Source organism: Phyllobates terribilis, unplaced genomic scaffold (assembly GCF_046119375.1).
Source record: "Phyllobates terribilis strain yellow unplaced genomic scaffold, ASM4611937v1 Scaffold_9__5_contigs__length_417890890, whole genome shotgun sequence".
In the NCBI taxonomy this organism is placed as follows: Eukaryota; Metazoa; Chordata; class Amphibia; order Anura; family Dendrobatidae; genus Phyllobates; species Phyllobates terribilis.
The window spans coordinates 266,272,597-266,299,055 of record NW_027362769.1 but is presented as its reverse complement, the minus strand read 5'-3'; positions in this window follow the sequence as shown (position 1 = coordinate 266,299,055).

The window sequence follows — 26,459 nt, the reverse complement described above, 5'->3', positions numbered from 1 at the left end:
TCCAAATGAGTGTGGGTAAAATATATATCCCACGGGGGTAAAATTGAAAAAAGTTGAAAAAAATTATTTTTTGGACTTAGCCATTTTTCCGGCGTTTATCAGACTTTCAGATATGGCAAATGTCAGTGAGCGTTCCGATTTCTGTTCCAGAGCGATTCGCCCAATGAGTCCTTGATATTTAGTCGTTTTCAGCCAATATTTTGGATTTTTGAAAATTTCACTTTTTTGTGAAAATATCCACTAAATGAGGGAATAATATGTGTGAGGGTACCCCAGAAGAGTTCCAAATGTGTGTGGGTAGAATATATATCCCACGGGGGTAAAATTGAAAAAAGTGTAAAATTTTTTTTTTTGTACTTAGTCATTTTTCCGGCGCTTATCAGACTTTCAGATAGGGCAAATGTCAGTGAGCGTTCCGATTTCAGTTCCAGAGCGATTCGCCCAATGAGTCCTTGATATTTATGCATTTTCAGCCAATTTTCTGGATTTTTGAAAGATTCACTTTTTTGTGAAAATATCCACTAAATGAGGGAATAATATGTGTGCGGGTACCCCAGGAGAGTTCCAAATGTGTGTGCGTAGAATATATATCCCACGGGGGTAAAATTGAAAAAAGGTGAAAAATTTTTTTTTTTGGACTTAGTCATTTTTCCGGCGTTTATCAGACTTTCAGATAGGGCAAATGTCAGTGAGCGTTCCGATTTCAGTTCCAGAGCGATTCGCCCAATGAGTCCTTGATATTTAGTCGTTTTCAGCCAATATTTTGGATTTTTGAAAATTTCACTTTTTTGTGAAAATATCCACTAAATGAGGGAATAATATGTGTGAGGGTACCCCAGGAGTGTTCCAAATGTGTGTGGGTAGAATACATATCCCACGGGGGTAAAATTGAAAAAAGTTGAAAAATTTTTTTTTTTGGACTTAGTCATTTTTCCGGCATTTATCAGACGTTCAGATAGGGCAAATGTCAGTGAGCGTTCCGATTTCAGTTCCAGAGCGATTCGCCCAATGAGTCCTTGATATTTAGTTGTTTTCAGCCAATATTTTGGATTTTTGAAAATTTCACTTTTTTGTGAAAATATCCACTAAATGAGGGAATAATATGTGTGAGGGTACCCCAGGAGTGTTCCAAATGTGTGTGGGTAGAATACATATCCCACGGGGGTAAAATTGAAAAAAGTTTAAAAATTTTTTTTTTTGGACTTAGTCATTTTTCCGGCATTTATCAGACGTTCAGATAGGGCAAATGTCAGTGAGCGTTCCGATTTCAGTTCCAGAGCGATACGCCCAATGAGTCCTTGATATTTAATCATTTTCAGCCAATTTTCTGGATTTTTGAAAATTTCACTTTTTTGTGAAAATATCCACTAAATGAGGGAATAATATGTGTGAGGGTACCCCAGGAGAGTTCCAAATGTGTGTGGGTAAAATATATATCCCACGGGGGTAAAATTGAAAAAAGTTGAAAAAAATTATTTTTTGGACTTAGCCATTTTTCCGGCGTTTATCAGACTTTCAGATAGGGCAAATGTCAGTGAGCGTTCCGATTTCAGTTCCAAAGCGATTCGCCCAATGAGTCCTTGATATTTATTCATTTTCAGCCAATTTTCTGGATTTTTGAAAAATTCACTTTTTTGTGAAAATATCCACTAAATGAGGGAATAATATGTGTGAGGGTAGCCCAGGAGAGTTCCAAATGTGTGTGGGTAGAATATATATCCCACGGGGGTAAAATTGAAAAAAGTGTAAAATTTTTTTTTTTGTACTTAGTCATTTTTCCGGCGTTTATCAGACTTTCAGATAGGGCAAATGTCAGTGAGCGTTCCGATTTCAGTTCCAGAGCGATTCGCCCAATGAGTCCTTGATATTTATGCATTTTCAGCCAATTTTCTGGATTTTTGAAAGATTCACTTTTTTGTGAAAATATCCACTAAATGAGGGAATAATATGTGTGCGGGTACCCCAGGAGAGTTCCAAATGTGTGTGCGTAGAATATATATCCCACGGGGGTAAAATTGAAAAAAGGTGAAAAATTTTTTTTTTTGGACTTAGTCATTTTTCCGGCGTTTATCAGAATTTCAGATAGGGCAAATGTCAGTGAGCGTTCCGATTTCAGTTCCAGAGCGATTCGGCCAATGAGTCCTTGATATTTAGTCGTTTTCAGCCAATTTTCTGGATTTTTGAAAAATTCACTTTTTTGTGAAAATATCCACTAAATGAGGGAATAATATGTGTGAGGGTACCCCAAGAGAGTTCCAAATGAGTGTGGGTAAAATATATATCCCACGGGGGTAAAATTGAAAAAAGTTGAAAAAAATTATTTTTTGGACTTAGCCATTTTTCCGGCGTTTATCAGACTTTCAGATATGGCAAATGTCAGTGAGCGTTCCGATTTCAGTTCCAGAGCGATTCGCCCAATGAGTCCTTGATATTTAGTCGTTTTCAGCCAATATTTTGGATTTTTGAAAATTTCACTTTTTTGTGAAAATATCCACTAAATGAGGGAATAATATGTGTGAGGGTACCCCAGAAGAGTTCCAAATGTGTGTGGGTAGAATATATATCCCACGGGGGTAAAATTGAAAAAAGTGTAAAATTTTTTTTTTTGTACTTAGTCATTTTTCCGGCGCTTATCAGACTTTCAGATAGGGCAAATGTCAGTGAGCGTTCCGATTTCAGTTCCAGAGCGATTCGCCCAATGAGTCCTTGATATTTATGCATTTTCAGCCAATTTTCTGGATTTTTGAAAGATTCACTTTTTTGTGAAAATATCCACTAAATGAGGGAATAATATGTGTGCGGGTACCCCAGGAGAGTTCCAAATGTGTGTGCGTAGAATATATATCCCACGGGGGTAAAATTGAAAAAAGGTGAAAAATTTTTTTTTTTGGACTTAGTCATTTTTCCGGCGTTTATCAGACTTTCAGATAGGGCAAATGTCAGTGAGCGTTCCGATTTCAGTTCCAGAGCGATTCGCCCAATGAGTCCTTGATATTTAGTCGTTTTCAGCCAATATTTTGGATTTTTGAAAATTTCACTTTTTTGTGAAAATATCCACTAAATGAGGGAATAATATGTGTGAGGGTACCCCAGGAGTGTTCCAAATGTGTGTGGGTAGAATACATATCCCACGGGGGTAAAATTGAAAAAAGTTTAAAAATTTTTTTTTTTGGACTTAGTCATTTTTCCGGCATTTATCAGACGTTCAGATAGGGCAAATGTCAGTGAGCGTTCCGATTTCAGTTCCAGAGCGATACGCCCAATGAGTCCTTGATATTTAATCATTTTCAGCCAATTTTCTGGATTTTTGAAAATTTCACTTTTTTGTGAAAATATCCACTAAATGAGGGAATAATATGTGTGAGGGTACCCCAGGAGAGTTCCAAATGTGTGTGGGTAAAATATATATCCCACGGGGGTAAAATTGAAAAAAGTTGAAAAAAATTATTTTTTGGACTTAGCCATTTTTCCGGCGTTTATCAGACTTTCAGATAGGGCAAATGTCAGTGAGCGTTCCGATTTCAGTTCCAAAGCGATTCGCCCAATGAGTCCTTGATATTTATTCATTTTCAGCCAATTTTCTGGATTTTTGAAAAATTCACTTTTTTGTGAAAATATCCACTAAATGAGGGAATAATATGTGTGAGGGTAGCCCAGGAGAGTTCCAAATGTGTGTGGGTAGAATATATATCCCACGGGGGTAAAATTGAAAAAAGTGTAAAATTTTTTTTTTTGTACTTAGTCATTTTTCCGGCGTTTATCAGACTTTCAGATAGGGCAAATGTCAGTGAGCGTTCCGATTTCAGTTCCAGAGCGATTCGCCCAATGAGTCCTTGATATTTATGCATTTTCAGCCAATTTTCTGGATTTTTGAAAGATTCACTTTTTTGTGAAAATATCCACTAAATGAGGGAATAATATGTGTGCGGGTACCCCAGGAGAGTTCCAAATGTGTGTGCGTAGAATATATATCCCACGGGGGTAAAATTGAAAAAAGGTGAAAAATTTTTTTTTTTGGACTTAGTCATTTTTCCGGCGTTTATCAGACTTTCAGATAGGGCAAATGTCAGTGAGCGTTCCGATTTCAGTTCCAGAGCGATTCGCCCAATGAGTCCTTGATATTTAGTTGTTTTCAGCCAATATTTTGGATTTTTGAAAATTTCACTTTTTTGTGAAAATATCCACTAAATGAGGGAATAATATGTGTGAGGGTACCCCAGGAGTGTTCCAAATGTGTGTGGGTAGAATACATATCCCACGGGGGTAAAATTGAAAAAAGTTTAAAAATTTTTTTTTTTGGACTTAGTCATTTTTCCGGCATTTATCAGACGTTCAGATAGGGCAAATGTCAGTGAGCGTTCCGATTTCAGTTCCAGAGCGATACGCCCAATGAGTCCTTGATATTAAATCATTTTCAGCCAATTTTCTGGATTTTTGAAAATTTCACTTTTTTGTGAAAATATCCACTAAATGAGGGAATAATATGTGTGAGGGTACCCCAGGAGAGTTCCAAATGTGTGTGGGTAAAATATATATCCCACGGGGGTAAAATTGAAAAAAGTTGAAAAAAATTATTTTTTGGACTTAGCCATTTTTCCGGCGTTTATCAGACTTTCAGATAGGGCAAATGTCAGTGAGCGTTCCGATTTCAGTTCCAAAGCGATTCGCCCAATGAGTCCTTGATATTTATTCATTTTCAGCCAATTTTCTGGATTTTTGAAAAATTCACTTTTTTGTGAAAATATCCACTAAATGAGGGAATAATATGTGTGAGGGTAGCCCAGGAGAGTTCCAAATGTGTGTGGGTAGAATATATATCCCACGGGGGTAAAATTGAAAAAAGTGTAAAATTTTTTTTTTTGTACTTAGTCATTTTTCCGGCGTTTATCAGACTTTCAGATAGGGCAAATGTCAGTGAGCGTTCCGATTTCAGTTCCAGAGCGATTCGCCCAATGAGTCCTTGATATTTATGCATTTTCAGCCAATTTTCTGGATTTTTGAAAGATTCACTTTTTTGTGAAAATATCCACTAAATGAGGGAATAATATGTGTGCGGGTACCCCAGGAGAGTTCCAAATGTGTGTGCGTAGAATATATATCCCACGGGGGTAAAATTGAAAAAGGTGAAAAATTTTTTTTTTTGGACTTAGTCATTTTTCCGGCGTTTATCAGACTTTCAGATAGGGCAAATGTCAGTGAGCGTTCCGATTTCAGTTCCAGAGCGATTCGCCCAATGAGTCCTTGATATTTAGTCGTTTTCAGCCAATATTTTGGATTTTTGAAAATTTCACTTTTTTGTGAAAATATCCACTAAATGAGGGAATAATATGTGTGAGGGTACCCCAGGAGTGTTCCAAATGTGTTTGGGTAGAATACATATCCCACGGGGGTAAAATTGAAAAAAGTTGAAAAATTTTTTTTTTTGGACTTAGTCATTTTTCCGGCATTTATCAGACGTTCAGATAGGGCAAATGTCAGTGAGCGTTCCGATTTCAGTTCCAGAGCGATACGCCCAATGAGTCCTTGATATTTAATCATTTTCAGCCAATTTTCTGGATTTTTGAAAATTTCACTTTTTTGTGAAAATATCCACTAAATGAGGGAATAATATGTGTGAGGGTACCCCAGGAGAGTTCCAAATGTGTGTGGGTAAAATATATATCCCACGGGGGTAAAATTGAAAAAAGTTGAAAAATTTTTTTTTTGGACTTAGTCATTTTTCCGGCGTTTATCAGAATTTCAGATAGGGCAAATGTCAGTGAGCGTTCCGATTTCAGTTCCAGAGCGATTCGGCCAATGAGTCCTTGATATTTAGTCGTTTTCAGCCAATTTTCTGGATTTTTGAAAAATTCACTTTTTTGTGAAAATATCCACTAAATGAGGGAATAATATGTGTGAGGGTACCCCAGGAGAGTTCAAAATGTGTGTGGGTAAAATATATATCCCACGGGGGTAAAATTGAAAAAAGTTGAAAAAAATTATTTTTTGGACTTAGCCATTTTTCCGGCGTTTATCAGACTTTCAGATAGGGCAAATGTCAGTGAGCGTTCCAATTTCAGTTCCAAAGCGATTCGCCCAATGAGTCCTTGATATTTATTCATTTTCAGCCAATTTTCTGGATTTTTGAAAAATTCACTTTTTTGTGAAAATATCCACTAAATGAGGGAATAATATGTGTGAGGGTAGCCCAGGAGAGTTCCAAATGTGTGTGGGTAGAATATATATCCCACGGGGGTAAAATTGAAAAAAGTGTAAAATTTTTTTTTTTGGACTTAGTCATTTTTCCGGCATTTATCAGACGTTCAGATAGGGCAAATGTCAGTGAGCGTTCCGATTTCAGTTCCAGAGCGATACGCCCAATGAGTCCTTGATATTTAATCATTTTCAGCCAATTTTCTGGATTTTTGAAAATTTCACTTTTTTGTGAAAATATCCACTAAATGAGGGAATAATATGTGTGAGGGTACCCCAGGAGAGTTCCAAATGTGTGTGGGTAAAATATATATCCCACGGGGGTAAAATTGAAAAAAGTTGAAAAATTTTTTTTTTGGACTTAGTCATTTTTCCGGCGTTTATCAGACTTTCAGATAGGGCAAATGTCAGTGAGCGTTCCGATTTCAGTTCCAGAGCGATTCGGCCAATGAGTCCTTGATATTTAGTCGTTTTCAGCCAATTTTCTGGATTTTTGAAAAATTCACTTTTTTGTGAAAATATCCACTAAATGAGGGAATAATATGTGTGAGGGTACCCCAGGAGAGTTCCAAATGTGTGTGGGTAAAATATATATCCCACGGGGGTAAAATTGAAAAAAGTTGAAAAAAATTATTTTTTGGACTTAGCCATTTTTCCGGCGTTTATCAGACTTTCAGATAGGGCAAATGTCAGTGAGCGTTCCGATTTCAGTTCCAAAGCGATTCGCCCAATGAGTCCTTGATATTTATTCATTTTCAGCCAATTTTCTGGATTTTTGAAAAATTCACTTTTTTGTGAAAATATCCACTAAATGAGGGAATAATATGTGTGAGGGTAGCCCAGGAGAGTTCCAAATGTGTGTGGGTAGAATATATATCCCACGGGGGTAAAATTGAAAAAAGTGTAAAATTTTTTTTTTTGTACTTAGTCATTTTTCCGGCGGTTATCAGACTTTCAGATAGGGCAAATGTCAGTGAGCGTTCCGATTTCAGTTCCAGAGCGATTCGCCCAATGAGTCCTTGATATTTATGCATTTTCAGCCAATTTTCTGGATTTTTGAAAGATTCACTTTTTTGTGAAAATATCCACTAAATGAGGGAATAATATGTGTGCGGGTACCCCAGGAGAGTTCCAAATGTGTGTGCGTAGAATATATATCCCACGGGGGTAAAATTGAAAAAAGGTGAAAAATTTTTTTTTTTGGACTTAGTCATTTTTCCGGCGTTTATCAGACTTTCAGATAGGGCAAATGTCAGTGAGCGTTCCGATTTCAGTTCCAGAGCGATTCGCCTAATGAGTCCTTGATATTTAGTCGTTTTCAGCCAATATTTTGGATTTTTGAAAATTTCACTTTTTTGTGAAAATATCCACTAAATGAGGGAATAATATGTGTGAGGGTACCCCAGGAGTGTTCCAAATGTGTGTGGGTAGAATACATATCCCACGGGGGTAAAATTGAAAAAAGTTGAAAAATTTTTTTTTTTGGACTTAGTCATTTTTCCGGCATTTATCAGACGTTCAGATAGGGCAAATGTCAGTGAGCGTTCCGATTTCAGTTCCAGAGCGATACGCCCAATGAGTCCTTGATATTTAATCATTTTCAGCCAATTTTCTGGATTTTTGAAAATTTCACTTTTTTGTGAAAATATCCACTAAATGAGGGAATAATATGTGTGAGGGTACCCCAGGAGAGTTCCAAATGTGTGTGGGTAAAATATATATCCCACGGGGGTAAAATTGAAAAAAGTTGAAAAATTTTTTTTTTGGACTTAGTCATTTTTCCGGCGTTTATCAGACTTTCAGATAGGGCAAATGTCAGTGAACGTTCCGATTTCAGTTCCAGAGCGATTCGGCCAATGAGTCCTTGATATTTAGTCGTTTTCAGCCAATTTTCTGGATTTTTGAAAAATTCACTTTTTTGTGAAAATATCCACTAAATGAGGGAATAATATGTGTGAGGGTACCCCAGGAGAGTTCCAAATGTGTGTGGGTAAAATATATATCCCACGGGGGTAAAATTGAAAAAAGTTGAAAAAAATTATTTTTTGGACTTAGCCATTTTTCCGGCGTTTATCAGACTTTCAGATAGGGCAAATGTCAGTGAGCGTTCCGATTTCAGTTCCAAAGCGATTCGCCCAATGAGTCCTTGATATTTATTCATTTTCAGCCAATTTTCTGGATTTTTGAAAAATTCACTTTTTTGTGAAAATATCCACTAAATGAGGGAATAATATGTGTGAGGGTAGCCCAGGAGAGTTCCAAATGTGTGTGGGTAGAATATATATCCCACGGGGGTAAAATTGAAAAAAGTGTAAAATTTTTTTTTTTGTACTTAGTCATTTTTCCGGCGTTTATCAGACTTTCAGATAGGGCAAATGTCAGTGAGCGTTCCGATTTCAGTTCCAGAGCGATTCGCCCAATGAGTCCTTGATATTTAGTCGTTTTCAGCCAATATTTTGGATTTTTGAAAATTTCACTTTTTTGTGAAAATATCCACTAAATGAGGGAATAATATGTGTGAGGGTACCCCAGGAGTGTTCCAAATGTGTGTGGGTAGAATACATATCCCACGGGGGTAAAATTGAAAAAAGTTGAAAAATTTTTTTTTTTGGACTTAGTCATTTTTCCGGCATTTATCAGACGTTCAGATAGGGCAAATGTCAGTGAGCATTCCGATTTCAGTTCCAGAGCGATACGCCCAATGAGTCCTTGATATTTAATCATTTTCAGCCAATTTTCTGGATTTTTGAAAAATTCACTTTTTTGTGAAAATATCCATTAAATGAGGGAATAATATGTGTGAGGGTACCCCAGGAGAGTTCCAAATGTGTGTGGGTAAAATATATATCCCACGGGGGTAAAATTGAAAAAAGTTGAAAATTTTTTTTTTTGGACTTAGTCATTTTTCCGGCGTTTATCAGACTTTCAGATAGGGCAAATGTCAGTGAGGTTTCCAATTTCAGTTCCAGAGCGATTCGCCCAATGAGTCGTTGATATTTAGTCGTTTTCAGCCAATATTTTGGATTTTTGAAAATTTCACTTTTTTTGTGAAAATATCCACTAAATGAGGGAATAATATGTGTGAGGGTACCCCAGAAGAGTTCCAAATGTGTGTGGGTAGAATATATATCCCACGGGGGTAAAATTGAAAAAAGTTGAAAAAAATTTTTTTTTGGACTTAGTCATTTTTCCGGCGTTTATCAGACTTTCAGATAGGGCAAATGTCAGTGAGCGTTCCGATTTCAGTTCCAGAGCGATTCGCCCAATGAGTCCTTGATATTTAATCATTTTCAGCCAATTTTCTGGATTTTTGAAAATTTCACTTTTTTGTGAAAATATCCACTAAATGAGGGAATAATATGTGTGAGGGTACCCCAGAAGAGTTCCAAATGTGTGTGGGTAGAATATATATCCCACGGGGGTAAAATTGAAAAAAGTTGAAAAAAAAATTTTTTTTGGACTTAGTCATTTTTCCGGCGTTTATCAGACTTTAAGATAGGGCAAATGTCAGTGAGCGTTCCGATTTCAGTTCCAGAGCGATTCGCCCAATGAGTCCTTGATATTTATTCATTTTCAGCCATTTTTCTGGATTTTTGAAAAATTCACTTTTTTGTGAAAATATCCACTAAATGAGGGAATAATATGTGTGAGGGTACCCCAGGAGAGTTCCAAATGTGTGTGGGTAGAATATATATCCCACGGGGGTAAAATTGAAAAAAGTTGAAAAATTTTTTTTTTTGGACTTAGTCATTTTTCCGGCGTTTATCAGACTTTCAGATAGGGCAAATGTCAGTGAGCGTTCCGATTTCAGTTCCAGAGCGATTCGCCCAATGAGTCCTTGATATTTAGTCGTTTTCAGCCAATTTTCTGGATTTTTGAAAAATTCACTTTTTTTGTGAAAATATCCACTAAATGAGGGAATAATATGTGTGAGGGTACTCCAGGAGAGTTCCAAATGTGTGTGGGTAAAATATATATCCCACGAGGGTAAAATTGAAAAAAGTTGAAAAAAATTATTTTTTGGACTTAGCCATTTTTCCGGCGTTTATCAGACTTTCAGATAGGGCAAATGTCAGTGAGCGTTCCGATTTCAGTTCCAGATCGATTCGCCCAATGAGTCCTTGATATTTAGTCGTTTTCAGCAAATATTTTGGATTTTTGAAAATTTCACTTTTTTTGTGAAAATATCCTCTAAATGAGGGAATAATATGTGTGAGGGTACCCCAGAAGAGTTCCAAATGTGTGTGGGTAGAATATATATCCCACGGGGGTAAAATTGAAAAAAGTTGAAAAAAATTTTTTTTTGGACTTAGTCATTTTTCCGGCGTTTATCAGACTTTCAGATAGGGCAAATGTCAGTGAGCGTTCCGATTTCAGTTCCAGAGCGATTCGCCCAATGAGTCCTTGATATTTAATCATTTTCAGCCAATTTTCTGGATTTTTGAAAATTTCACTTTTTTGTGAAAATATCCACTAAATGAGGGAATAATATGTGTGAGGGTACCCCAGAAGAGTTCCAAATGTGTGTGGGTAGAATATATATCCCACGGGGGTAAAATTGAAAAAAGTTAAAAAAAAAATTTTTTTTTGCACTTAGTCATTTTTCCGGCGTTTATCAGACTTTCAGATAGGGCAAATGTCAGTGAGCATTCCGATTTCAGTTCCAGAGCGATTCGCCCAATGAGTCCTTGATATTTAATCATTTTCAGCCAATTTTCTGGATTTTTGAAAATTTCACTTTTTTGTGAAAATATCCACTAAATGAGGGAATAATATGTGTGAGGGTAGCCCAGGAGAGTTCCAAATGTGTGTGGGTAGAATATATATCCCACAGGGGTAAAATTGAAAAAAGTTGAAAAATTTTTTTTTTTGGACTTAGCCATTTCTCCGGCGTTTATCAGACTTTCAGATAGGGCAAATGTCAGTGAGTGTTCCGATTTCAGTTCCAGAGCGATTCGCCCAATGAGTCCTTGATATTTAGTCGTTTTCAGCCAATATTTTTGATTTTTGAAAATTTCACTTTTTTGAGAAAATATCCACTAAATGAGGGAATAATATGTGTGAGGGTACCCCAGAAGAGTTCCAAATGTGTGTGGGTAGAATATATATCCCACGGGGGTAAAATTGAAAAAAGTTGAAAAAAAAATTTTTTTTGGACTTAGTCATTTTTCCGGCGTTTATCAGACTTTCAGATAGGGCAAATGTCAGTGAGCATTCCGATTTCAGTTCCAGAGCGATTCGCCCAATGAGTCCTTGATATTTAATCATTTTCAGCCAATTTTCTGGATTTTTGAAAATTTCACTTTTTTGTGAAAATATCCACTAAATGAGGGAATAATATGTGTGAGGGTAGCCCAGGAGAGTTCCAAATGTGTGTGGGTAGAATATATATCCCACGGGGGTAAAATTGAAAAAAGTTTAAAATTTTTTTTTTTTGGACTTAGTCATTTTTCCGGCGTTTATCAGACTTTCAGATAGGGCAAATGTCAGTGAGCGTTCCGATTTCAGTTCCAGAGCGATTCGCCCAATGAGTCCTTGATATTTATTCATTTTCAGCCAATTTTCTGGATTTTTGAAAAATTCACTTTTTTGTGAAAATATCCACTAAATGAGGGAATAATATGTGTGAGGGTACCCCAGGAGAGTTCCAAATGTGTGTGGGTAAAATATATATCCCACGGGGGTAAAATTGAAAAAAGTTGAAAATTTTTTTTTTTGGACTTAGTCATTTTTCCGGCGTTTATCAGACTTTCAGATAGGGCAAATGTCAGTGAGGTTTCCAATTTCAGTTCCAGAGCGATTCGCCCAATGAGTCCTTGATATTTAGTCGTTTTCAGCAAATATTTTGGATTTTTGAAAATTTCACTTTTTTTGTGAAAATATCCACTAAATGAGGGAATAATATGTGTGAGGGTACCCCAGAAGAGTTCCAAATGTGTGTGGGTAGAATATATATCCCACGGGGGTAAAATTGAAAAAAGTTGAAAAAAATTTTTTTTTGGACTTAGTCATTTTTCCGGCGTTTATCAGACTTTCAGATAGGGCAAATGTCAGTGAGCGTTCCGATTTCAGTTCCAGAGCGATTCGCCCAATGAGTCCTTGATATTTAATCATTTTCAGCCAATTTTCTGGATTTTTGAAAATTTCACTTTTTTGTGAAAATATCCACTAAATGAGGGAATAATATGTGTGAGGGTACCCCAGAAGAGTTCCAAATGTGTGTGGGTAGAATATATATCCCACGGGGGTAAAATTGAAAAAAGTTGAAAAAAAAATTTTTTTTGGACTTAGTCATTTTTCCGGCGTTTATCAGACTTTAAGATAGGGCAAATGTCAGTGAGCGTTCCGATTTCAGTTCCAGAGCGATTCGCCCAATGAGTCCTTGATATTTATTCATTTTCAGCCAATTTTCTGGATTTTTGAAAAATTCACTTTTTTGTGAAAATATCCACTAAATGAGGGAATAATATGTGTGAGGGTACCCCAGGAGAGTTCCAAATGTGTGTGGGTAGAATATATATCCCACGGGGGTAAAATTGAAAAAAGTTGAAAAATTTTTTTTTTTGGACTTAGTCATTTTTCCGGCGTTTATCAGACTTTCAGATAGGGCAAATGTCAGTGAGCGTTCCGATTTCAGTTCCAGAGCGATTCGCCCAATGAGTCCTTGATATTTAGTCGTTTTCAGCCAATTTTCTGGATTTTTGAAAAATTCACTTTTTTTGTGAAAATATCCACTAAATGAGGGAATACTATGTGTGAGGGTACTCCAGGAGAGTTCCAAATGTGTGTGGGTAAAATATATATCCCACGAGGGTAAAATTGAAAAAAGTTGAAAAAAATTATTTTTTGGACTTAGCCATTTTTCCGGCGTTTATCAGACTTTCAGATAGGGCAAATGTCAGTGAGCGTTCCGATTTCAGTTCCAGATCGATTCGCCCAATGAGTCCTTGATATTTAGTCGTTTTCAGCAAATATTTTGGATTTTTGAAAATTTCACTTTTTTTGTGAAAATATCCACTAAATGAGGGAATAATATGTGTGAGGGTACCCCAGAAGAGTTCCAAATGTGTGTGGGTAGAATATATATCCCACGGGGGTAAAATTGAAAAAAGTTGAAAAAAATTTTTTTTTGGACTTAGTCATTTTTCTGGCGTTTATCAGACTTTCAGATAGGTCAAATGTCAGTGAGCGTTCCGATTTCAGTTCCAGAGCGATTCGCCCAATGAGTCCTTGATATTTAATCATTTTCAGCCAATTTTCTGGATTTTTGAAAATTTCACTTTTTTGTGAAAATATCCACTAAATGAGGGAATAATATGTGTGAGGGTACCCCAGAAGAGTTCCAAATGTGTGTGGGTAGAATATATATCCCACGGGGGTAAAATTGAAAAAAGTTAAAAAAAAAATTTTTTTTTGCACTTAGTCATTTTTCCGGCTTTTATCAGACTTTCAGATAGGGCAAATGTCAGTGAGCATTCCGATTTCAGTTCCAGAGCAATTCGCCCAATGAGTTCTTGATATTTAATCATTTTCAGCCAATTTTCTGGATTTTTGAAAATTTCACTTTTTTGTGAAAATATCCACTAAATGAGGGAATAATATGTGTGAGGGTAGCCCAGGAGAGTTCCAAATGTGTGTGGGTAGAATATATATCCCACAGGGGTAAAATTGAAAAAAGTTGAAAAAAATTTTTTTTTGGACTTAGCCATTTCTCCGGCGTTTATCAGACTTTCAGATAGGGCAAATGTCAGTGAGCGTTCCGATTTCAGTTCCAGAGCGATTCGCCCAATGAGTCCTTGATATTTAGTCGTTTTCAGCCAATATTTTTGATTTTTGAAAATTTCACTTTTTTGTGAAAATATCCACTAAATGAGGGAATAATATGTGTGAGGGTACCCCAGAAGAGTTCCAAATGTGTGTGGGTAGAATATATATCCCACGGGGGTAAAATTGAAAAAAGTTTAAAATTTTTTTTTTTTGGACTTAGTCATTTTTCCGGCGTTTATCAGACTTTCAGATAGGGCAAATGTCAGTGAGCATTCCGATTTCAGTTCCAGAGTGATTCGCCCAATGAGTCCTTGATATTTATGCATTTTCAGCCAATTTTCTTGATTTTTGAAAAATTCACTTTTTTGTGAAAATATCCACTAAATGAGGGAATAATATGTGTGAGGGTAGCCCAGGAGAGTTCCAAATGTGTGTGGGTAGAATATATATCCCACGGGGGTAAAATTGAAAAAAGTTTTAAATTTTTTTTTTTTTGGACTTAGTCATTTTTCCTGCGTTTATCAGACTTTCAGATAGGGCAAATGTCAGTGAGCGTTCCGATTTCAGTTCCAGAGCGATTCTCCCAATGAGTCCTTGATATTTAGTCGTTTTCAGCCAATTTTCTGGATTTTTGAAAAATTCACTTTTTTGTGAAAATATCCACTAAATGAGGGAATAATATGTGTGAGGGTAGCCCAGGAGAGTTCCAAATGTGTGTGGGTAAAATATATATCCCACGGGGGTAAAATTGAAAAAAGTTGAAAAAAATTATTTTTTGGACTTAGCCATTTTTCCGGCGTTTATCAGACTTTCAGATATGGCAAATGTCAGTGAGCGTTCCGATTTCAGTTCCAGAGCGATTCGCCCAATGAGTCCTTGATATTTAGTCGTTTTCAGCCAATATTTTGGATTTTTGAAAATTTCACTTTTTTGTGAAAATATCCACTAAATGAGGGAATAATATGTGTGAGGGTACCCCAGAAGAGTTCCAAATGTGTGTGGGTAGAATATATATCCCACGGGGGTAAAATTGAAAAAAGTTTAAAATTTTTTTTTTTTGGACTTAGTCATTTTTCCGGCGTTTATCAGACTTTCAGATAGGGCAAATGTCAGTGAGCGTTCCGATTTCAGTTCCAGAGCGATTCGCCCAATGAGTCCTTGATATTTAATCATTTTCAGCCAATTTTCTGGATTTTTGAAAATTTCACTTTTTTGTGAAAATATCCACTAAATGAGGGAATAATATGTGTGAGGGTAGCCCAGGAGAGTTCCAAATGTGTGTGGGTAGAATATATATCCCACGGGGGTAAAATTGAAAAAAGTTTAAAATTTTTTTTTTTTGGACTTAGTCATTTTTCCTGCGTTTATCAGACTTTCAGATAGGGCAAATGTCAGTGAGCATTCCGATTTCAGTTCCAGAGCGATTCTCCCAATGAGTCCTTGATATTTAGTCGTTTTCAGCCAATTTTCTGGATTTTTGAAAAATTCACTTTTTTGTGAAAATATCCACTAAATGAGGGAATAATATGTGTGAGGGTACCCCAAGAGAGTTCCAAATGAGTGTGGGTAAAATATATATCCCACGGGGGTAAAATTGAAAAAAGTTGAAAAAAATTATTTTTTGGACTTAGCCATTTTTCCGGCGTTTATCAGACTTTCAGATATGGCAAATGTCAGTGAGCGTTCCGATTTCAGTTCCAGAGCGATTCGCCCAATGAGTCCTTGATATTTAGTCGTTTTCAGCCAATATTTTGGATTTTTGAAAATTTCACTTTTTTGTGAAAATATCCACTAAATGAGGGAATAATATGTGTGAGGGTACCCCAGAAGAGTTCCAAATGTGTGTGGGTAGAATATATATCCCACGGGGGTAAAATTGAAAAAAGTTGAAAAAAAAATTTTTTTTGGACTTAGTCATTTTTCCGGCGTTTATCAGACTTTCAGATAGGGCAAATGTCAGTGAGCATTCCGATTTCAGTTCCAGAGCGATTCGCCCAATGAGTCCTTGATATTTAATCATTTTCAGCCAATTTTCTAGATTTTTGAAAATTTCACTTTTTTGTGAAAATATCCACTAAATGAGGGAATAATATGTGTGAGGGTAGCCCAGGAGAGTTCCAAATGTGTGTGGGTAGAATATATATCCCACGGGGGTAAAATTGAAAAAAGTTTAAAAATTTTTTTTTTTGGACTTAGTCATTTTTCCGGCGTTTATCAGACTTTCAGATAGGGCAAATGTCAGTGAGCGTTCCGATTTCAGTTCCAGAGCGATTCGCCCAATGAGTCCTTGATATTTAATCATTTTCAGCCAATTTTCTGGATTTTTGAAAATTTCACTTTTTTGTGAAAATATCCACTAAATGAGGGAATAATATGTGTGAGGGTACCCCAGAAGAGTTCCAAATGTGTGTGGGTAGAATATATATCCCACGGGGGTAAAATTGAAAAAAGTTAAAAAAAAAATTTTTTTTTGCACTTAGTCATTTTTCCGGCGTTTATCAGACTTTCAGATAGGGCAAATGTCAGTGAGCATTCCGATTTCAGTTCCAGAGCGATTCGCCCAATGAGTCCTTGATATTTAATCATTTTCAGCCAATTTTCTGGATTTTTGAAAATTTCACTTTTTTGTGAAAATATCCACTAAATGAGGGAATAATATGTGTGAGGGTAGCCCAGGAGAGTTCCAAATGTGTGTGGGTAGAATATATATCCCACAGGGGTAAAATTGAAAAAAGTTGAAAAATTTTTTTTTTTGGACTTAGCCATTTCTCCGGCGTTTATCAGACTTTCAGATAGGGCAAATGTCAGTGAGCGTTCCGATTTCAGTTCCAGAGCGATTCGCCCAATGAGTCCTTGATATTTAATCATTTTCAGCCAATTTTCTGGATTTTTGAAAATTTCACTTTTTTGTGAAAATATCCACTAAATGAGGGAATAATATGTGTGAGGGTAGCCCAGGAGAGTTCCAAATGTGTGTGGGTAGAATATATATCCCACAGGGGTAAAATTGAAAAAAGTTGAAAAAAAAATTTTTTTAGGACTTAGTCATTTTTCCGGCGTTTATCAGACTTTCAGATAGGGCAAATGTCAGTGAGCGTTCCGATTTCAGTTCAAGAGCGATTCGCCCAATGAGTCTTTGATATTTAATCATTTTCAGCCAATTTTCTGGATTATTTGAAAATTTCACTTTTTTGTGAAAATATCCACTAAATGAGGGAATAATATGTGTGAGGGTAGCCCAGGAGAGTTCCAAATGTGTGTGGGTAGAATATATATCCCTCGGGGGTAAAATTGAAAAAAGTTTAAAATTTTTTTTTTTTGGACTTAGTCATTTTTCCGGCGTTTATCAGACTTTCAGATAGGGCAAATGTCAGTGAGCATTCCGATTTCAGTTCCAGAGCGATTCTCCCAATGAGTCCTTGATATTTAGTCGTTTTCAGCCAATTTTCTGGATTTTTGAAAAATTCACTTTTTTGTGAAAATATCCAGTAAATGAGGGAATAATATATGTGAGGGTACCCCAGAAGAGTTCCAAGTGTGTGTGGGTAAAATATATATCCCACGGGGGTAAAATTGAAAAAAGTTGAAAAATTTTTTTTTTTGGACTTAGTCATTTTTCCGGCGTTTATCAGACTTTCAGATAGGGCAAATGTCAGTGAGCGTTCCGATTTCAGTTCCAGAGCGATTCGCCCAATGAGTCCTTGATATTTAGTCGTTTTCAGCCAATATTTTGGATTTTTGAAAATTTCACTTTTTTGTGAAAATATCCACTAAATGAGGGAATAATATGTGTGAGGGTACCCCAGGAGTGTTCCAAATGTGTGTGGGTAGAATACATATCCCACGGGGGTAAAATTGAAAAAAGTTGAAAAATTTTTTTTTTTGGACTTAGTCATTTTTCTGGCATTTATCAGACGTTCAGATAGGGCAAATGTCAGTGAGCGTTCCGATTTCAGTTCCAGAGCGACACGCCCAATGAGTCCTTGATATTTAATCATTTTCAGCCAATTTTCTGGATTTTTGAAAATTTCACTTTTTTGTGAAAATATCCACTAAATGAGGGAATAATATGTGTGAGGGTACCCCAGGAGAGTTCCAAATGTGTGTGGGTAAAATATATATCCCACGGGGGTAAAATTGAAAAAAGTTGAAAAAAATTATTTTTTGGACTTAGCCATTTTTCCAGCGTTTATCAGACTTTCAGATAGGGCAAATGTCAGTGAGCGTTCCGATTTCAGTTCCAGAGCGATTCGCCCAATGAGTCCTTGATAATTTAGTCGTTTTCAGCCAATATTTTGGATTTTTGAAAATTTCACTTTTTTGTGAAAATATCCACTAAATTAGGGAATAATATGTGTGAGGGTACCCCAGAAGAGTTCCAATTGTGTGTGGGTAGAATATATATCCCACGGGGGTAAAATTGAAAAAAGTTTAAAATTTTTTTTTTTTGGACTTAGTCATTTTTCCGGCATTTATCAGACGTTCAGATAGGGCAAATGTCAGTGAGCGTTCCGATTTCAGTTCCAGAGCGATTCGCCCAATGAGTCCTTGATATTTAATCATTTTCAGCCAATTTTCTGGATTTTTGAAAATTTCACTTTTTTGTGAAAATATCCACTAAATGAGGGAATAATATGTGTGAGGGTACCCCAGGAGAGTTCCAAATGTGTGTGGGTAAAATATATATCCCACGGGGGTAAAATTGAAAAAAGTTGAAAAAAATTATTTTTTGGACTTAGCCATTTTTCCAGCGTTTATCAGACTTTCAGATAGGGCAAATGTCAGTGAGCATTCCGATTTCAGTTCCAGAGCGATTCGCCCAATGAGTCCTTGATAATTTAGTCATTTTCAGCCAATATTTTGGATTTTTGAAAATTTCACTTTTTTGTGAAAATATCCACTAAATTAGGGAATAATATGTGTGAGGGTACCCCTGAAGAGTTCCAATTGTGTGTGGGTAGAATATATATCCCACGGGGGTAAAATTGAAAAAAGTTAAAAAATTTTTTTTTTTGGACTTAGTCATTTTTCCGGCATTTATCAGACGTTCAGATAGGGCAAATGTCAGTGAGCGTTCCGATTTCAGTTCCAGAGCGATACGCCCAATGAGTCCTTGATATTTAATCATTTTCAGCCAATTTTCTGGATTTTTGAAAATTTCACTTTTTTGTGAAAATATCCACTAAATGAGGGAATAATATGTGTGAGGGTACCCCAGGAGAGTTCCAAATGTGTGTGGGTAAAATATATATCCCACGGGGGTAAAATTGAAAAAAGTTGAAAAAAATTATTTTTTGGACTTAGCCATTTTTCCAGCGTTTATCAGACTTTCAGATTGGGCAAATGTCAGTGAGCATTCCGATTTCAGTTCCAGAGCGATTCGCCCAATGAGTCCTTGATAATTTAGTCGTTTTCAGCCAATATTTTGGATTTTTGAAAATTTCACTTTTTTGTGAAAATATCCAGTAAATGAGGGAATAATATGTGTGAGGGTACCCCAGAAGAGTTCCAAATGTGTGTGGGTAGAATATATATCCCACGGGGGTAAAATTGAAAAAAGTTGAAAAAAAAATTTTTTTTGGACTTAGTAATTTTTCCGGCGTTTATCAGACTTTCAGATAGGGCAAATGTCAGTGAGCGTTCCGATTTCAGTTCCAGAGCGATTCGCCCAATGAGTCTTTGATATTTAATCATTTTCAGCCAATTTTCTGGATTATTTGAAAATTTCACTTTTTTGTGAAAATATCTACTAAATGAGGGAATAATATGTGTGAGGGTAGCCCAGGAGAGTTCCAAATGTGTGTGGGTAGAATATATATCCCACGGGGGTAAAATTGAAAAAAGTTTAAATTTTTTTTTTTTTTGGACTTAGTCATTTTTCCGGCGTTTATCAGACTTTCAGATAGGGCAAATGTCAGTGAGCGTTCCGATTTCAGTTCCAGAGCGATTCGCCCAATGAGTCTTTGATATTTAATCATTTTCAGCCAATTTTCTGGATTATTTGAAAATTTCACTTTTTTGTGAAAATATCTACTAAATGACGGAATAATATGTGTGAGGGTAGCCCAGGAGAGTTCCAAATGTGTGTGGGTAGAATATATATCCCACGGGGGTAAAATTGAAAAAAGTTTAAAATTTTTTTTTTTGGACTTAGTCATTTTTCCGGCGTTTATCAGACTTTCAGATAGGGCAAATGTCAGTGAGCGTTCCGATTTCAGTTCCAGAGCGATTCGCCCAATGAGTCCTTGATATTTATGCATTTTCAGCCAATTTTCTGGATTTTTGAAAAATTCACTTTTTTGTGAAAATATCCACTAAATGAGGGAATAATATGTGTGAGGGTAGCCCAGGAGAGTTCCAAATGTGTGTGGGTAGAATATATATCCCACGGGGGTAAAATTGAAAAAAGTTTAAAATTTTTTTTTTTTGGACTTAGTCATTTTTCCGGCGTTTATCAGACTTTCAGATAGGGCAAATGTCAGTGAGCGTTCCGATTTCAGTTCCAGAGCGATTCGCCCAATGAGTCCTTGATATTTATTCATTTTCAGCCAATTTTCTGGATTTTTGAAAAATTCACTTTTTTGTGAAAATATCCACTAAATGAGGGAATAATATGTGTGAGGGTACCCCAGGAGAGTTCCAAATGTGTGTGGGTAGAATATATATCCCACGGGGGTAAAATTGAAAAAAGTTGAAAAAATTTTTTTTTTGGACTTAGTCATTTTTCCGGCGTTTATCAGACTTTCAGATAGGGCAAATGTCAGTGAGCATTCCGATTTCAGTTCCAGAGCGATTCGCCCAATGAGTCCTTGATATTTAGTCGTTTTCAGCCAATTTTCTGGATTTTTGAAAAATTCACTTTTTTTGTGAAAATATCCACTAAATGAGGGAATAATATGTGTGAGGGTACTCCAGGAGAGTTCCAAATGTGTGTGGGTAAAATATATATCCCACGGGGGTAAAATTGAAAAAAGTTGAAAAAAATTATTTTTTGGACTTAGCCATTTTTCCGGCGTTTATCAGACTTTCAGATAGGGCAAATGTCAGTGAGCGTTCCGATTTCAGTTCCAGAGCGATTCGCCCAATGAGTCCTTTATATTTAGTCGTTTTCAGCCAATATTTTGGATTTTTGAAAATTTCACTTTTTTGTGAAAATATCCACTAAATTAGGGAATAATATGTGTGAGGGTACCCCAGAAGAGTTCCAATTGTGTGTGGGTAGAATATATATCCCACGGGGGTAAAATTGAAAAAAGTTTAAAATTTTTTTTTTTTGGACTTAGTCATTTTTCCGGCGTTTATCAGACTTTCAGATAGGGCAAATGTCAGTGAGCGTTCCGATTTCAGTTCCAGAGCGATTCGCCCAATGAGTCTTTGATATTTAATCATTTTCAGCCAATTTTCTGGATTATTTGAAAATTTCACTTTTTTGTGAAAATATCTACTAAATGAGGGAATAATATGTGTGAGGGTAGCCCAGGAGAGTTCCAAATGTGTGTGGGTAGAATATATATCCCACGGGGGTAAAATTGAAAAAAGTTTAAAATTTTTTTTTTTTGGACTTAGTCATTTTTCCGGCGTTTATCAGACTTTCAGATAGGGCAAATGTCAGTGAGCGTTCCGATTTCAGTTCCAGAGCGATTCGCCCAATGAGTCCTTGATATTTATTCATTTTCAGCCAATTTTCTGGATTTTTGAAAAATTCACTTTTTTGTGAAAATATCCACTAAATGAGGGAATAATATGTGTGAGGGTACCCCAGGAGAGTTCCAAATGTGTGTGGGTAGAATATATATCCCACGGGGGTAAAATTGAAAAAAGTTGAAAAAAATTTTTTTTTGGACTTAGTCATTTTTCCGGCGTTTATCAGACTTTCAGATAGGGCAAATGTCAGTGAGCATTCCGATTTCAGTTCCAGAGCGATTCGCCCAATGAGTCCTTGATATTTAGTCGTTTTCAGCCAATTTTCTGGATTTTTGAAAAATTCACTTTTTTTGTGAAAATATCCACTAAATGAGGGAATAATATGTGTGAGGGTACTCCAGGAGAGTTCCAAATGTGTGTGGGTAAAATATATATCCCACGGGGGTAAAATTGAAAAAAGTTGAAAAAAATTATTTTTTGGACTTAGCCATTTTTCCGGCGTTTATCAGACTTTCAGATAGGGCAAATGTCAGTGAGCGTTCCGATTTCAGTTCCAGAGCGATTCGCCCAATGAGTCCTTGATATTTAGTCGTTTTCAGCCAATATTTTGGATTTTTGAAAATTTCACTTTTTTGTGAAAATATCCAGTAAATGAGGGAATAATATATGTGAGGGTACCCCAGAAGAGTTCCAAGTGTGTGTGGGTAAAATATATATCCCACGGAGGTAAAATTGAAAAAAGTTGAAAATTTTTTTTTTTTGGACTTAGTCATTTTTCTGGCATTTATCAGACGTTCAGATAGGGCAAATGTCAGTGAGCGTTCCGATTTCAGTTCCAGAGCGACACGCCCAATGAGTCCTTGATATTTAATCATTTTCAGCCAATTTTCTGGATTTTTGAAAATTTCACTTTTTTGTGAAAATATCCACTAAATGAGGGAATAATATGTGTGAGGGTACCCCAGGAGAGTTCCAAATGTGTGTGGGTAAAATATATATCCCACGGGGGTAAAATTGAAAAAAGTTGAAAAAAATTATTTTTTGGACTTAGCCATTTTTCCAGCGTTTATCAGACTTTCAGATAGGGCAAATGTCAGTGAGCATTCCGATTTCAGCTCCAGAGCGATTGGCCCAATGAGTCCTTGATAATTTAGTCGTTTTCAGCCAATATTTTGGATTTTTGAAAATTTCACATTTTTGTGAAAATATCCACTAAATTAGGGAATAATATGTGTGAGGGTACCCCAGAAGAGTTCCAATTGTGTGTGGGTAGAATATATATCCCACGGGGGTAAAATTGAAAAAAGTTTAAAATTTTTTTTTTTTGGACTTAGTCATTTTTCCGGCATTTATCAGACGTTCAGATAGGGCAAATGTCAGTGAGCGTTCCGATTTCAGTTCCAGAGCGATACGCCCAATGAGTCCTTGATATTTAATCATTTTCAGCCAATTTTCTGGATTTTTGAAAATTTCACTTTTTTGTGAAAATATCCACTAAATGAGGGAATAATATGTGTGAGGGTACCCCAGGAGAGTTCCAAATGTGTGTGGGTAAAATATATATCCCACGGGGGTAAAATTGAAAAAAATTATTTTTTGGACTTAGCCATTTTTCCAGCGTTTATCAGACTTTCAGACAGGGCAAATGTCAGTGAGCATTCCGATTTCAGTTCCAGAGCGATTCGCCCAATGAGTCCTTGATAATTTAGTCGTTTTCAGCCAATATTTTGGATTTTTGAAAATTTCACTTTTTTGTGAAAATATCCACTAAATTAGGGAATAATATGTGTGAGGGTACCCCAGAAGAGTTCCAATTGTGTGTGGGTAGAATATATATCCCACGGGGGTAAAATTGAAAAAAGTTTAAAATTTTTTTTTTTTGGACTTAGTCATTTTTCCGGCATTTATCAGACGTTCAGATAGGGCAAATGTCAGTGAGCGTTCCGATTTCAGTTCCAGAGCGATTCGCCCAATGAGTCTTTGATAATTAATCATTTTCAGCCAATTTTCTGGATTATTTGAAAATTTCACTTTTTTGTGAAAATATCTACTAAATGAGGGAATAATATGTGTGAGGGTAGCCCAGGAGAGTTCCAAATGTGTGTGGGTAGAATATATATCCCACGGGGGTAAAATTGAAAAAAGTTTAAAATTTTTTTTTTTTGGACTTAGTCATTTTTCCGGCGTTTATCAGACTTTCAGATAGGGCAAATGTCAGTGAGCGTTCCGATTTCAGTTCCAGAGCGATTCGCCCAATGAGTCCTTGATATTTATTCATTTTCAGCCAATTTTCTGGATTTTTGAAAAATTCACTTTTTTGTGAAAATATCCACTAAATGAGGGAATAATATGTGTGAGGGTACTCCAGGAGAGTTCCAAATGTGTGTGGGTAAAATATATATCCCACGGGGGTAAAATTGAAAAAAGTTGAAAAAAATTATTTTTTGGACTTAGCCATTTTTCCGGCGTTTATCCGTCTTTCAGATAGGGCAAATGTCAGTGAGCGTTCCGATTTCAGTTCCAGAGCGATTCGCCCAATGAGTCCTTGATATTTAGTCGTTTTCAGCCAATATTTTGGATTTTTGAAAATTTCACTTTTTTGTGAAAATATCCAGTAAATGAGGGAATAATATATGTGAGGGTACCCCAGAAGAGTTCCAAGTGTGTGTGGGTAAAATATATATCCCACGGGGGTAAAATTGAAAAAAGTTGAAAATTTTTTTTTTTTGGACTTAGTCATTTTTCCGGCGTTTATCAGACTTTCAGATAGGGCAAATGTCAGTGAGCGTTCCGATTTCAGTTCCAGAGCGATTCGCCCAATGAGTCCTTGATGTTTAGTCGTTTTCAGCCAATATTTTGGATTTTTGAAAATTTCACTTTTTTGTGAAAATATCCACTAAATGAGGGAATAATATGTGTGAGGGTACCCCAGGAGTGTTCCAAATGTGTGTGGGTAGAATACATATCCCACGGGGGTAAAATTGAAAAAAGTTGAAACATTTTTTTTTTTGGACTTAGTCATTTTTCCGGCATTTATCAGACGTTCAGATAGGGCAAATGTCAGTGAGCGTTCCGATTTCAGTTCCAGAGCGACACGCCCAATGAGTCCTTGATATTTAATCATTTTCAGCCAATTTTCTGGATTTTTGAAAATTTCACTTTTTTGTGAAAATATCCACTAAATGAGGGAATAATATGTGTGAGGGTACCCCAGGAGAGTTCCAAATGTGTGTGGGTAAAATATATATCCCACGGGGGTAAAATTGAAAAAAGTTGAAAAAAATTATTTTTTGGACTTAGCCATTTTTCCAGCGTTTATCAGACTTTCAGATAGGGCAAATGTCAGTGAGCATTCCGATTTCAGTTCCAGAGCGATTCGCCCAATGAGTCCTTGATAATTTAGTCGTTTTCAGCCAATATTTTGGATTTTTGAAAATTTCACATTTTTGTGAAAATATCCACTAAATTAGGGAATAATATGTGTGAGGGTACCCCAGAAGAGTTCCAATTGTGTGTGGGTAGAATATATATCCCACGGGGGTAAAATTGAAAAAAGTTTAAAATTTTTTTTTTTTGGACTTAGTCATTTTTCCGGCATTTATCAGACGTTCAGATAGGGCAAATGTCAGTGAGCGTTCCGATTTCAGTTCCAGAGCGATACGCCCAATGAGTCCTTGATATTTATTCATTTTCAGCCAATTTTCTGGATTTTTGAAAAATTCACTTTTTTGGGAAAATATCCACTAAATGAGGGAATAATATGTGTGAGGGTACCCCAGGAGAGTTCCAAATGTGTGTGGGTAGAATATATATCCCACGGGGGTAAAATTGAAAAAAGTTGAAAAAATTTTTTTTTTGGACTTAGTCATTTTTCCGGCGTTTATCAGACTTTCAGATAGGGCAAATGTCAGTGAGCATTCCGATTTCAGTTCCAGAGCGATTCGCCCAATGAGTCCTTGATATTTAGTCGTTTTCAGCCAATTTTCTGGATTTTTGAAAAATTCACTTTTTTTGTGAAAATATCCACTAAATGAGGGAATAATATGTGTGAGGGTACTCCAGGAGAGTTCCAAATGTGTGTGGGTAAAATATATATCCCACGGGGGTAAAATTGAAAAAAGTTGAAAAAAATTATTTTTTGGACTTAGCCATTTTTCCGGCGTTTATCAGACTTTCAGATAGGGCAAATGTCAGTGAGCATTCCGATTTCAGTTCCAGAGCGATTCGCCCAATGAGTCCTTGATATTTAGTCGTTTTCAGCCAATATTTTGGATTTTTGAAAATTTCACTTTTTTTTGAAAATATCCAGTAAATGAGGGAATAATATATGTGAGGGTACCCCAGAAGAGTTCCAAGTGTGTGTGGGTAAAATATATATCCCACGGGGGTAAAATTGAAAAAAGTTGAAAAATTTTTTTTTTTGGACTTAGTCATTTTTCCGGCGTTTATCAGACTTTCAGATAGGGCAAATGTCAGTGAGCGTTCCGATTTCAGTTCCAGAGCGATTCGCCCAATGAGTCCTTGATATTTAGTCGTTTTCAGCCAATATTTTGGATTTTTGAAAATTTCACTTTTTTGTGAAAATATCCACTAAATGAGGGAATAATATGTGTGAGGGTACCCCAGGAGTGTTCCAAATGTGTGTGGGTAGAATACATATCCCACGGGGGTAAAATTGAAAAAAGTTGAAAAATTTTTTTTTTTGGACTTAGTCATTTTTCCGGCATTTATCAGACGTTCAGATAGGGCAAATGTCAGTGAGCGTTCCGATTTCAGTTCCAGAGCGACACGCCCAATGAGTCCTTGATATTTAATCATTTTCAGCCAATTTTCTGGATTTTTGAAAATTTCACTTT